This window comes from Chinchilla lanigera, unplaced genomic scaffold, assembly GCF_000276665.1.
Source record: "Chinchilla lanigera isolate Chin_1 unplaced genomic scaffold, ChiLan1.0 scaffold00124, whole genome shotgun sequence".
NCBI classification, from domain to species: domain Eukaryota; kingdom Metazoa; phylum Chordata; class Mammalia; order Rodentia; family Chinchillidae; genus Chinchilla; species Chinchilla lanigera.
In genome coordinates, this window is record NW_004955525.1 from 4,342,570 (window position 1) to 4,354,078 (window position 11,509).

At 33.3% G+C, this 11,509-nt stretch overlaps 1 pseudogene; it reads left to right on the forward strand.

The window, feature by feature from the left end:
• The first annotated feature begins 2,776 nt into the window (after nucleotides 1-2,776).
• Nucleotides 2,777-7,260, forward strand: LOC102025284 (annotated as a pseudogene).
• Nucleotides 7,261-11,509: the final 4,249 nt, after the last annotated feature.

An 11,509-nucleotide genomic window follows, 5' to 3' on the forward strand; every position in this document is an offset into this window, starting at 1 on the left:
CCTCTGTAACTTTTTATAATACTTACTACATTAAAAAATGTATTCACTGTATGAATGGAAAGATAAACAAAAATTCTAAGAATTCATTATCTGACTTTATCTATAATATCCAGAGTCATCTTACTTATTAAAAGGATCTTCAATCCATTTGAATTTGTAAATATGCATTTAGAAACAGTCACAGTAATTATATTTAATTTGAGATTTATTAAAATACCAATATATAATAAATACAGAAATGTGAATAACAGTAAGTAGCATTTACTGAGTGTTTTTTTTATCAGCAAATGTTCTTTTGCAGATATAAAATTTTTGTCACCAGAATCCTTTGAGCTTGATCACACATATTTTTCGAATGTGGGAAGACTCAAACTTCACAATGCCCACTAGAATAAATGATGTGATATATAGACTTCAATATATATTCTAATGCATTAATACTTTGCAATACATATTTTCTGTCTACATTATAGTTTTGAAGTTCTGTATGGCCTTCTGCAAAGGCTTCTCTCCAGAATCATGAAATATTCAAAATTGAGACCAAATTTAGATATACTCGCTTTTTAAGGTGAGGTCTATTTGCCCATCTTTATCCTTTGGTTTAGCTCTACATCTCTTACTATCAAAAGTCAAAGGACTTAAATGCTTCCACCTTCTACCAGAACTAAAAATCATCATGCAGACTCAATAAGCATTTTACTATTTCCAAAATGGGTGGAATATTTTTGAAAACTCAGGAAAATGCATGAGGAAAATTCTTTGGTTCTGCTGCCTTTGTAGTTTGAAATTAGAACATGTCAAGGAAAATATGCTTTTTGATCTTTCTTCTGATAAAGCAGTTGTAAAATTTTATTAACATAGGAATTCCTAAAGCAGTGGTGATACAGCTACTTCAATCACTATAATTTTGTGTAAATCACATTTTTTTCTCTATAGTCCTGTGGAATAATCACACACATTTTTTTAAATGTGAGAAAGATCAAATTGCACTATTCTTGATTTTAGGAACTAGTATGCTGCAATAATCCTCAACAAAGGGAATTTTGAAAATCTCCTTTCTCCATAAGAATCTGGCCTCATTTTAGTTCTTGTTTCAACAATTCATAATGAAAAACAAGTACATATTTTATCTCAAAATATTTTAAGCAGTGTAGAAAACAATAATTCTTGTACGTGTGCTATGTCATTAGAAGCACTGAAATATTACAAAAAATTTATGATACAACATAATGTTTAAATGAAGTAAGATGGAGAAACAACTCAGGCAAAGTATTAATAGTTCTTGAAAAGTATTGAGTCAAAAATAATTTTATACTATTAAATGGTGGAAAATATTGGATTTGAACCAAATTAGTGAAAGATAATTGTCTTGTTGGCATTCACAACTATGGCTTTTAATTTACACATCTCCACTTTTACTTTTAGTCTTTCTTCTGCTATATGTTTCCCCCACAACTTTAACAAACCTGTCACATTTCAAATTTTCTTATTGAATATGTGACTTGAATCTCTGCCTAAGGTAACAATCTCAGAAGAAAATTACCTGGAGAATTTTTTTAGATTAAATACAAGGGACAATCAATTGAATAGTGTATAATTTCCTTCCAGAGGAGTCGTGTTAATTTATTTATTATTATCATTATTATCATTATCAATGGTCCTTTGCTAAATAGGAAACAAAATTCATTTCAATATGCATTGGGCTCCAATTTCTTGATTGTTTTCTTACTTTCCGTGAAAATTTAATAGCTTTCACTTTTTCTGATTGCTCCTATGATTCTGTAACTACTTTTAATTTCTAAAGGGGAAATATTCTGTAGTACATTCCAAGACATTGACATTTCTGTTTTACTTCAATCTGTGAAAAGAAAATAAATTTAATTTTATTGTGTAAGATTGGATGTGAACTCATACATTCTCCTGAAATTAATGTATAGAGTAATTCTGTACATTACCCTTGAGAACAAATCATTTATCTTTTATTTGAACAACTAATACAGATGCAAGGACAAGAAATTTTTCCTTAGATTAAGTTTAGCATATTTTATTTTTGATGAATTTGAAATGAATTCTTTTGCAATAATTAATAATTCTTTTAAAGCAAAATAAACCTGGGCAAAATGTACAAATAAAACTAAAATGCCACTGGGTAGTGTGTTGTAGCATAAAATTGATAATAAAGGGATCTGGGTACTTTAGGAAGATATTTTACATTTCTAGATTTATGTTTTCAAATCTGCAAACTAAAAGGACTGGACTATGTAGTGGATCCAGAGATCTATGAGGTCCTTCATGCCATTGTATTCTAAGGCATATAACAAAATTATAATATAATTATTAGGTAGCAAAATTTCCAAAGCATTTGACTTATTTTCATTGCTGCAATTATGATTTTAATAATTTCCTAATTTTAATATTATAAAATATACTAAAGGAAATTAGATATTTTTGTTATGGAGTACTAAGTTGGTGTGATTTTTAATTGGTGATATTTCCTGTCACTTAGACAAAATACCTGACACCAGAAACTTAAAGGAGAACAGTTTATTTTGGCTCATAGTTTTAGAGCATTCACTCCATTGGTAGCTGGGCCCAAGCAAATACACTGTGGCAGAAAGTCATGGTGGAGGAGAGCTGGTCAATTTATGGCATCCAGAAAGCAGAGAGCAGGGAAGAATCTAGAGAAGGAGGGGCCAGGATATAGTTCCCAAAGTCACATACTCAAGGCTGAATTTCTCCAAATAGGCCCCACTTTCTAATAGTCCATTCAGCTATGATGTCCTCAATGTCTGTTGATAAGGTGAGTGTCTGTACAATCCAATCACCTCTCCGGGACTCTTTTTTTTTTTTTTTTTTTTGGTTTTTCTCCGGTACCGGGAACCGAACTCACGACCTTGTGCTTGCCAGGCAGGCGCTTTTGCCCTGAGCTAAATCCCCAGCCCCTACCTCTCCGGGACTCTTAATCCTGTCAAGTTGACTATCAAGATTAACCATCACACATGCTGATTTTCAACAGTTTTAAATCTTTAGAATAAAATTATCAGTAACAAGTAAATTGACTTTTGACACTAGATACTGTACTATCATAAACTCAATTTTTGTCTATTTTTTTGTTTCTACATTTCACCACCTTTTTCATTTAAAACTCCAAACCTGCAGAAAAGATAAAAAGTAGATACAATGCGTACCCATGTGGTCTCTCATCTAGACTGTCCAACTGTTAATATTTTATGAAATTTCTTTTCCCTTTTTCCCCTTTAAATATGGACACACACACAAATATATTTATGCAACTTTTTAATAAATTGATGAAATCATGATATTTTACATCAAAATATATTTGTACTATGTATTTCCTAAGAATAACTTATCTTTCTTTTATGTAAATATAAAATCATTATTATACCCCAGAAATTTAAATGTCTATAAAAATACTGTCATTAGTTCTACCCATATTTGAATATTCCCAATTATTCTAATAATGGTCTTAATAGTTACTGGCTTGAATGTAATATAAATCCATTCCAAATATTAGTATTTTTAAGAGGTTAGGCCAGTCCTTTTGTAAAAATGCTACAAACATAATTTCTTATTATTTCTTCACTTTTACAATCAAATTAATGAAATTTAATGGTGACACTACTACATAAGTGGTACTGTATATTTGCATATCATCAGAAAACACGTGAAAAATTTGACTTGTTATTGATGATGATGAACTATTTCCTCTCTCCTCTAAGAATACTGTACTTTTCCATCAGAAATTAATATGTACATTGTGGGCTGGCAGTTTAAGGCCATGTGTAGATCTTGTTTCAAATACATTTTTACCCAACCACCTTAGCAAGCATTACTGATTCTGTTTGAATTAATCATTGTATTGTGGCTTCCAAATGCTCATTATCTACTTCAAATATTCTTTCATCATTTGTTAGTTTGTATTACTGTTTAAGGAATGCTTTCTTGAAGTTATACAATATATGTATTTTTTTGTCTTTTTGAGACAGGGTCTTGCTATGCATGCAGTTCAGCCTGGTCTTGAGCTCACTTTGAAATTGAAGTTATATTCAATTATGATAAAATAAATTATATACCTAACTTATTGTATAGCTTATAAAAAAGAATGAGATCATAGAAGTTAAGGAGCCAGGTTTTCATGGGTATACCTGCTGAAACTGTAGCAGCACAGGCAAGGGAAGGAACAAATGTTGGTGTGAGGACTAAGAGATATTGAAGTCAAAGAAGATGACAGAAGAGTGTCATAGAATCTGTTGAATAAATGTATTATAAAATAGATAGAACATTTTGAAATATAGCCAAAGCTTGACAGAGGAGGCATTTTAAAGTGAACGCTGCAGGCCTGTTACGGGAAAATAGTGACAAATAAGGATTATGGCAACCTGTATTTATCAGAAGTGGTAACCTCTATTGAGGGAAGTGTGGAGCATGTAGATTTAGATAAATGTGTTCCCCCCAACTAACGGGTGCAAAACTAAAATATTTTCCTAATCACATCTCTATTGCCTGTGATGTACCCTTATGTGTATGCTTGAGTTTCATGTTCCTCTTTTAAAATTAATGTATTATTGACTTATATAAGGAAAAGATAATACAAACAAAATAATGAGCAAAAACCTCCGCTTTCATTTAAATCTGTTTAAAATCTGTTTAAAATTTCAGTTTGCTTTTAACTTAGTTTCCAAAAATGATAAACATAATCTTTAGGGTCATTGTGAAAAAATTTAAAAATAAAAACTTATATTTGTAAATAAGGAGGGGTAAAAGGGGTAAAGGAAGGATACCGGTTGGGTAGAAAGAATCAAGTTATAGCATGTACCGGTACAAATTCCCTATAATGAATGTGATCATTATGTATATCTAAAATGTACCAATATACATAATGAAGTAATTTTAAAATACCCTGGGGTCTGGGATGACTTAAAAAATGATATTTAGAAATAGAAGTGGGAGAAAGTATATCACACCATGCAGATATATAACAGCTTTTTGTACGTTTCTTTCTGGGGTTTTTTTCTTTAATTTTAAAGAAATGTATTCCAAACATATAGAAAAATAGAGACAACAATATAACAGATTGCCTTTTTTCAATTACCCAATTGTGTCAAATAGTAATAATTTGTTCTTTTAACCTAAAAATAAGTTTAAACAATATCATTTTACCAATGAAATTTTCTTAACTTCCAAACTATTACCTTGCCTTCCTCTATGTAGTTATTATACCTCTAAAGTGGATTTATATTCTTTATGTAATTTTGTGTTTTATTATGTATTTATTCATCAGTGTTATAAATGTTGCATTTTGTTTTTACAATTTAAATAACTTTTTCACACCTTGTATGTTCTTTGAGGTCATCTATTCAGTGTTATTTTTTCAAAGTTATGCATATGAGGCGGCTCAGGCCATTTTTTTTCCTCCTTGAGCTGGCGCGGGCTCAGGGAAGCTCCAGGATGAGGCCGGCAGTGTCGGGTGCCGCCAGGGCTGAGCGTCGCTGGGCGCGAAGCAGGGCCTCGGCCTCTGCGTCGGCCGGACTACCTGTCGCAGTAGGAGCCTTCGGGTAAAAGAAAAGATATTTTCCCGATTAAGAGCATCTGTTACTCCTTGTACTGTGGCATGCCGTCATTTGCACACGAAATAGAAAGGCAAGTCACTCGTGTTGAATCCAAAAACAACCAAGGGAATGGCTTTTACATTACCGGAACGACAAATACTTCGTCTTCAAGGACTTTTACCTTCTAAAATAGAGACACAAGATATTCAAGCCTTACGATTTCATAAAAACTTGAAAAAAATGGCCAGCCCTTTGGAAAAATACATCTATACCATGGGAATACAAGAGAGAAACGAGAAACTCTTTTATAGATTATTACAAGATGATATTGAAAGTCTAATGCCGATTTTATACACAACTAAAGTTCATCTTGCTTGTTCCCAATATGGACACATCTTTAGAATACCTAAGCTGTTGTGGTGACTGATTGGGAAAGAATTTTGGGTCTTGGAGATTTTGGTGTCTACGGAATGGGAACCCCTGTAGGAAAACTTTGTTTATATACAGCTTGAGCAGGAATACGACCTGATAGATGCCTGCCTGTCTGTATTGGTGTTGGAAATGACAATCAAGCACTCTTAAAAGATTCATTTCACATGAGCTTGTATTAGGAAAGAGATCACTCACAACATTATGATGACCTGATTGATGAGTTTATGAAAGCAGTTACTGACAGATATGGCCAGAACACACTTACTCAGTTTGAAGACTTTGGAAATCATAATGCATTCAGGTTCTTGAGAAAATATAGGGAAAATATTGTACCTTCAATGATGACATTCAAGAGACAGCTGCAGTAGCTGTAGCAGGTCTTCTTGCAGCCCAAAAAGCTACTAGTAAACAGATCTCAGATCACAAAATCTTATTTATTGGAGCAGGGAAGGCTGCCCTTAGAATTGCAAATCTTATATCTGTGGTAGAGAATGGACTCTCAGAAGAACAGGCACAAAAGAAAACCTGGATGTTTGACAGGTATGGTTTATTAGTTAAGGGTCGGGATGCTACAATAGATGGTCATCAGGAACCATTTGTGCACTCGGCCACAGAGAGCATACCTAATACTTTTGAAGATACAGTAAATGTACTTAAGCCTTCAGCTATAATTGGAGTTGCAGGTGCTGGCCGGCTTTTTACTCCTGTGATAATTAAATCCATGGCCAGTATCAGTGAAAGGCCTATAATATTTGTTTTAAGTAATCCAACAGCACAAGCTGAGTGCACACCTGAGGAAACATACACACTGACCAAGGGCAAGTGTTTGTTTGCCAGTGGCAGTCCATTTGGGCCAGTGAAACTCCAAGATGGGTTAGTCCTCATGCCAGGTCAAGGAAACAATGTATATTTTTTTCCAGATGTGGCTTTAACTGTTATTCTCTGTCACACCCAACATATCAGTGACAATGTTTTCCTTGAAGCTGCAAAGGCACTGACAAGTCAATTGACAGATGAAGAGTTAGCCCAGGAGAGACTTTCACCAGCACTTGCTAATATTCAGGAAATTTCAATTAATATTGCTATTAAAGTTACAAAATACTTATATGCTAACAAAATGGCTTTTTGATACTCAGAACCTGAAGACAAGGCCAAATATGTTAGAGAAAGAATCTGGCAAAGTGAATATGATTCCCTGCTGCCAGATATGTATGAATGACCAGAATCTGCATCAAGACCTCCTCCGATAATAGAATAGAAACATCACACTGATAAATACTTTCCATACACCACGGAACCCATATATATATATTTTTTTTTAAATGAAAGAGAATATCTATGTTTTATTCTTCCCCACTGCTTTCGTTGACTTACTTTTTTCCATGAATCTACATGTCTGTTGCAGTAAATATGTTGACTCTCTTGAGGGGAACCAGTAACTTATCATCAAATAACCACAATGTTTCAGTCAAGTTTGTAGCCCATTCCTGTAAAAAATACTTCTGCTGACACCTTCACTTCCACTCTTGTTCATACTTGCCAAGGTATTCATTATTTACTGTTACAGATGATAATCTTTCCTCACTAAAATATAATTCTCTGAATTTTCAAATTATAAGCAAATTCCAAAGAAAAATTATCAATAATTAAAACTTTTAAAAAATATTGGCTTCATTTTACCTTAGTACTTTGAAATTCCTTTACAGTAGACAGGAAAATTTTCCCTATTATTTTTTTGGAGGTAAATCAAGGTTTAACTATAACATTATGAGAGAAAAATGGGAATTATACTACTGCTGCCTTTAGACAAGAAGAACAGTCCTTTGCAGCAGTATAAAATCACATATGTTATGTTTCACATCTGAACACATTCTATTTGATTGTTGAGAATGTGCCACTATCCCAACAGTGATGCTGTTATTACTTGTTATAATTTTGGAATTCCCCTATGATATATTCCTTTGAAGGTTGTTAGTAGTAACAGCTCTCTGTATTGAAGATGGATTTCACACTTCTCATATTGGAGTGGGAAGGAATAAATGTTCTGACCAGGAAATGCATTTTTAATCCTGTAAAATAGGCAATGACTGGCTAAAGAGACCAGTGGTGTTCTGTGGCATATACTGGAGATTTTAGGGGAAAATTTGAAAACATCTTAGGAAATAGTATGACTATAGTATCTACCAAGCATAGACAATTTGAGAGGGCAAAACTTTTTTTTCATTTCAGACTATAGATTAAACCCAGAGTATGCTACCCAGAGCTATATCCTTAGCCCTTTATTTTTTATTTTGAGACAGGCTCTTGCTAAATTGTGATCCTTCTGAGCAGCTGGGATTAGATATGTACTACCATGCACTCCAAGAGGATGAAACTTCTCAATGCTCCTTCTAGAATAGTAACAACAATAAAAAAATTATTGATAGGTATATATCAATATGCACATTATTTAATATTTCTCTTTAGGTAAAAAGGGGCCTTTTGTTTTCATCTTCTCTTCTGTCTATTGTGATTGATTCATAATAAATTTTGAACATAATTTATTATTTTAAGAATGCTTAGTGTATACAAGGCCCTGGGTTTGATCCACAGGACCACTAGGGAGAAAAAAAGTTTGAAATGGGATTGCCATGTGGAATATTGAAAGACATAGTTGGTTAATCCATTTAAAGGACAAATAATACAAGTCTGTCCCAAAAAAACAAGGAATTGGGTCACTATTTGTTTCTTTTAATTAAAGGTGAAAGCTTTGTGTTCTTCATGTTATTTTGGGAAAATAAAATTCCCCCAAAAAGTTATACATATGATACAGGCATAATGGTATATGTGTGTATTCCCAACTACTCAGGAAACTAATATGAGATGATTGTGTGAGGCCAGGAGTTTGAGGCCAGCTTGGGCAATGTAGTGAGACCCTATCCCCTTAAAAATTGTTCACTCATTTTAGTTGATAGTTCACATTCCATGAATACAACATAAATTATTTATCAGTTCTCTTAGTGAAAATTCCATTACTTTAACTAGCAATTTTACCTAAAACTTTTTCCCATATGTCCTTGAACAAGTTTGTAATGTCTCTAGCCTATAGATCTACAAGCATACTTGCCAATTCATTAGTTATTATATTTTATCATATTAGATACAGCCAAATCATTTAACAAGAGATAATTCATAATCTCAAAATGATATACAAGAGTTCCATTTTCTCTACATAGTCACAAACATTTGGTGCTAACCTTGTAAAATTGTGCCTGTCTGATGACTAGAAAAAGACAACTGGCTCAGCTTTATTTGCATGATTTATAGTATGGTTGTATATATTTTAAGGTATGAGTTCAATGATCTGGTTTTGTCTTTTATTAGCAGTTTTATTAATTTCTTTATAGGGCATTTGTCTTTTAAAATAGTTCCTTGCATATTACAGTTTATGTGTTTTCAGGTATTATGAAAAAATATTTTGTGTTACGTATACATCTTCTAATTTGTGTCTTTCATTTTAGCTTAGTTTATGGTATATTTGATATATATTTCTTTTAGTTTTAATGTAGTAAAAATATGATATTGAGTGAAAGAAATTTATAATATCAATAGATCACTTTTCTAAATTGAACTTTCTTGGTATACTTTTGATATACATAATGACCACATTCATCTTACGAAATTTGTATCTGTACATAATATATCTTGGTTCTTTTTTTCCCATTCTACTCCCCTCCCTTCAGCTCTTCCTCCCACCCTTATTTACAAAACCTTTTTTTCCATTTATTTTCTTTTAATTTCTCTCTCTTCCCTTCCTTCTCCCCCTTGCTTGTTTGCCTTCACATTTTAACATTTTCTTCCTACTTCCCAATATCTATCATCCATTTTTATTCTTATTCACCATTTCAGTAACTAATACAAAAGAAAAAATGTAATACTTAAATTTTTGCATCCTATATATTTCACTTAATATATGGTCTGAAGGAGCACCCATTAACCTAAAAATGCCTCAAGTTTATCTTTCTTTATGGCAGAGTGGTACTATATTGCATATAAAAGTCACATGTTCTTTATCCATACAGTCGCAGATGGTCATCTGGCCTGGTTCCAAGATTTAGCTATTACAAATTGTGCTGCTATAAACATGGATGTGCATATGTCACTGTGGTATGATTATTCTAACTCTTTTGAGTGGGTACCAAGCAGGGGAATACCTGAGTCAAATGGAACCTCTAGTTTTAGCTTTCTGAGTAATCGCCATACTGATTGCCATTTTTGCTGTACCAGTTCAAACTTCCACAAACAGTGAAGAAAGATTTCTTTTTCCCTACATTCTCACCAGCATTTGTTATTGGTTGATTTCTTGATGATAGCCATTCTCTCTTCAGTGAGATGGAATCTCAGTGTTCTTTTAAATCACATTACTTGAATGACTAGTGATGTTGAACTTTTTTCATATATTTATTGTTCTATTATGTCATCTCAGAAGTGTCTATTATTTTCAGATGCCCATCTTTGCGTTGGGCTGGTAAATTTGGGGAGATCTGAATTTTTTGAGTTCTTTATGTGTTCTAGATATTAACATTTCGAGGAGTAGCTGGTAAAAATTTTTCCCCATTCTATGGATTGTCTCTACACTCTGCTGGTGGTTTCTTTTGCTGTACAAAAGCTTTTTTAATATAATGTAATCCCAGTTGTTGATTCCTTGTAATATTTCCTGTGTGATTGGGGTTTTGCTCATAAAGTCTTTGCCTACATCTATTTTAATTATTCTATCTTCCAGCCCATTGTTTCTGTTTTAATTTTAGATCTTTGATCCACTTGATTTTAGTTCATTGCACAGTGACAGATATGGTTCTAGGTTTAATATTCAGCATGTGGAACCCAGTTTTCCCAGCACAGTTTATTAAAAACGCTGTCTTAATTTCAGTGCAGGTGCTGGGCCCTTTTGTTAAACATAAGGTGGATGTGTGTGTTTGGAGCTGTTTCTGCCTCTTTTATTCTGTTCCACTGATCCTTGGATCTGTGTTCTTGTCAGCACCACACTATTTTTATCATTGTAGCTTTGTAGTATAATTTCAAGTCAGACACTGTGATGACCCCTGCTTTGCCCTTGTTGTCCAGAATTTTGTTTTGTTTTGTTTTGTTTTGTTTTGTTTTGTTTTCCAGTACCAGGAATCAAACTCATGACCTTGCACTTGCCAGGCAGGCGCTGTGCTGCTGAGCTAAATCCCCAGCCCTCCAGAAATATTTTTTCTATTCTTTGGAGACCAATATGCTGTTCTCTCCTGAGAAATAAATCCCTTGCCACACCCAGTCCCTGGCCTCTCTTTTACCTTATTTACTGAGATATGTAGAACTGGCTATATTGCAACAAATGTTCCTGGCATTAAAATTGCCAGGCTTGCCTATATCAAAACTATCTGTGCATTGCTAATTGGAGGTTTCTGTGTCTGTTATGGCTATAAGTTTCATTTCCCTATGCACTCTGCCATGACCCCAACCCACCTCCTTGATTGATATCAATA